This window comes from Megalobrama amblycephala, linkage group LG6 (genome assembly GCF_018812025.1).
Source record: "Megalobrama amblycephala isolate DHTTF-2021 linkage group LG6, ASM1881202v1, whole genome shotgun sequence".
Lineage (NCBI taxonomy): Eukaryota > Metazoa > Chordata > Actinopteri > Cypriniformes > Xenocyprididae > Megalobrama > Megalobrama amblycephala.
Window position 1 is genome coordinate 46,415,020 of NC_063049.1, and position 3,903 is coordinate 46,418,922.

The window sequence follows — 3,903 nt, forward strand, 5'->3', positions numbered from 1 at the left end:
CTCAACTACAAGGGACAATTTCTTATATTCTTATTTAACAAATTGTCTTGCAGTCATCATACTCCTAATATAACTCCTTATCTGAATTAATTCTTCATTTATATTTGATTCAAAGATTTGGTATTTATTTATTTTTTATTTATGTTTCGGTTGTTGGTTTTTGGTGCTATATTTTCATATGATATATACACTATTCATGACGTTTAATTGCTTGGTTTCAAACTGTCTCATTAATGTTTATGGTTAGTTATTGAGTCCACCCAAATTTCAGATTTATAACAGCCTCTCACCCAGAGTAGTTGGAGTTTTGCCTCTTTCGGCAGGATAATGCACTCTGCCACACTGTTCACACTGAAAATTTTATTAAAACATTTTTAGACACTTTTTTTCATTAATATACAGAATCAGAGGTTTATTCACATATCATAAAAAATATAAATCACAAGAAAAATCAAAATCACAAATCTTTTCTAATACGTCAAAGAGAGGGAAAATAAAACTAAAGTAAAACCATCAACATGTCAGCAGGAATCTCACAGCTCTCATATTATCCTCTCATGCAGTTACAGATTCGTTTTCACTGCAGTCATGTGTTTCATCATTTAGGATTTTCTTCTGTAAGGAATGAAAACATATATTTTTTTAAATAATCCACAATTATTTTTAAATGTCAGACCTCCTCCAACTGATTGTTTAGCTCAATGTTTTCACTCTTCTGCTCAATGATTTTCCTCTCTAGTCCGCAGGAATAATTTATTGCATTATTATCATCATCGTTATTATTGTCATTAAAGTTTTTTTCTTTTTCTTTATTTCATTTATATATTTTTTTTTTATTCATTTTTTTTTTTATTCATGTCTTTTGTACTTCCCTACATGCTCCTTTGTTCATATATTTCCACACCGAATTACACTTATGTTTGTTTTGATGGTCTTTGTATTTTGCATTTAATTTCTCATCTGAAATATTGCAATTTTGTCTGTTTGTATCAGTGTCTGTTTGCATAACAAAAAACAACAAAAACAACAAAAAGAAAAAACAAAAAGAAAAAACTTTCCAATGAATGAATGTATAGCTCTCTTCTCTCCAGCTCAGTGATTCTCCTCTTCAGCTCAGTGATCTCCGCCTGCGTTAGAAAAAGAGCAATGTAATGATGTTCAGTTGTTCACGTAAATCTTTGTTTAACAGTGTCCAGTTATTCAGCTAATAAGCTATTATTATTAATTAATTAATAGTTTGTCAAGTGAAAAAACATATTTTCAACATGTTTTAACATGTTTAGTTATTATCTGAAGCCCTGTTACACCAGGAGTAAAGGGATATGTGTCTCCCTCGTCTAACTGTGATCCGATCGATCAAACGCATCTTAACACCAGGTGTGAACAGGGCCTGAAATACACAATCTTTCACAAACTAGACTTTTTGTCATATTTTGTTGTTTTGAGTTTAAATTTTAATTTACGTGATTCATGTAATTCAGAAGATTTGACAAACAAGATCAATGACTAAAAATCGTACTACACTAGCAGAATAATCAGCCTCCCAGAAAAAGAAGTCATTAGAGAAACAGTGGCTGGAATCCTTACCTCTTTGGCAAAGATAATTGCTACCAACATCACCAGAACAATAGTCATCCAGTTTGGTTTGAGGAATGTTTGAGATGAAATAAATAAATAATTTATGGAGGTGTGAGTCTGCAAAAAGAGGAACATTCATTTGAAGAAACACCTCTCAAGGGAAGATCACAAAGCCTGTGGGAAGTTGTGACTCAAAGTTCAAGAAGCCGGAAAAAATATGGAAAAAGGGCTTTTCTGACCAGAGTTTACTTGTATTTGATGAATTACCCCTTGGGAGATCAATAAAGTACATCTAATCTAATCTAATGATCCCAGTAAGGTAATATTCAGGTACTTATACTAATATTAGGTTTGTGTTCATCAAATGGAAATAATCAGATGAAGCTGTTTAAGAAATGAAAATTCTATCATCATTTATTGACCTTTTTTATTCTGCACCATTATTAAAGGGATAGTTCACCCAAAAATGAAATTTACCCCATAATTTACTCATCCTCAAGCCATCCTAGGTGTATATGACTATCTTCTTTCAGACGAACACAATCAGAGTTATATAAGAAATATTCTGGCTCATACAAGCTTTATAATGTGAGCGATTGGAGGATGTTTCTGAAGTCCAAAAAAGTGCATCCATCGATCATAAACGTACTCCACACGGCTCTGGGGTTTTAATAAAGGCCTTCTGAAGAAAATCAATGTGTTTGTGTAAGACAAATATCCTTATTTAAAACTTTATAAAGTAAAATAACAAGCTTCCAGTGCTTACACATTCGACTTGAGTCCAAAAAGTGTTTATTTCTGTGACGTAGTACACAATGCCATGATGTCCTACATCAGGGGTGTCCAGCCCTGCTCCTGGAGAGCTACTGTCCTGCAGACTCCAGATCCAGCCCTGCTCCTGTCTGTAATGATCAGCCCTGAACACCTTGAGAAGCTGCTTCAGGTGTGTTTGACTGGGGCTGGAGCTGAAATCTGCAGGACCGTTGCTCTCCACACCCCTGTCCCATAATATAACGCAGAGAACGTCATGTCATTGTGTACTCAGTTAATGCTTTGTCAACAGAAGTCACATGGCTGTTGCACCTGAAGCTTATTTTACTTGGACTTCAAAATCTCATCCTCCAATCACTCCCATTATAAAGCTTGGAAGAACCAGGATATTTCTATTATAACTCTGACTGTGTTCATCTGAAAGAATATAATCATATACACCTAGAATGACTTGAGGGTGAGTAAATCATGAGGTAATTTTCATTTTTGGGTGAACTATCACTTTAAGCACAGTGAAATATTGTAATCATTTTTTCAATCACCTCTTGTCTCAGCTCTACTGAGTACTGGATCTCTTGATTGTTTTTTCTGATCTGGATCATCTTCTGTGTGTCTGTCTGTGTCTGAACCAGCCTTTTCTAGAAACAGGAAAACACGCACATTTATCACTGAATTTGGTATTTGATACTCAAATACTTCTCTGAATAATGAATGAAAGACCTCATGAATTCAATATTTTAGTCTTCTTTAGTCCATGTCTGTCTGCTTTGAAGGTAATGTGTTGTGTGCTCAAAAACTTTAAAAAGAAGGGAAAATCCCTTCATCATGAGCTGCACTAATGTCAACACACACACCACACACACCACACACACACACACCACACACACACACACACACACACACACACACACACACACACACACACACACACACACACACACACACACACACACACACACACACACACACACACACACACACACACACACACACACACACACACACACACACACACACACACACACACACACACACACACACACACACACACACACACACACACACACACACACACACACACACACACACACACACACACACACACACACACACACACACACACACACACACACACACACACACACACACACACACACACACACACACACACACACACACACACACACACACACACACACACACACACACACACACACACACACACACACACACACACACACACACACACACACACACACACACACACACACACACACACACACACACACACACACACACACACACACACACACACACACACACACACACACACACACACACACACACACACACACACACACACACACACACACACACACACACACACACACACACACACACACACACACACACACACACACACACACACACACACACACACACACACACACACACACACACACACACACACACACACACACACACACACACACACACACACACACACACACACACACACACACACACACACACACACACACACACACACACACA

General features: G+C 37.1%; 1 long non-coding RNA gene across 1 annotated transcript; it reads right to left on the reverse strand.

The window, feature by feature from the left end:
* Positions 1-380: 380 nt before the first annotated feature.
* On the reverse strand, positions 381-3,207 carry LOC125270893. The gene is made up of 3 exons (XR_007185491.1): positions 2,892-3,207; positions 1,588-1,695; positions 381-1,127 (listed from the first exon to the last, which is right to left on the reverse strand). It is a non-coding gene; the product is annotated as an uncharacterized LOC125270893 (long non-coding RNA).
* Between the last annotated feature and the right edge of the window lie 696 nt (positions 3,208-3,903).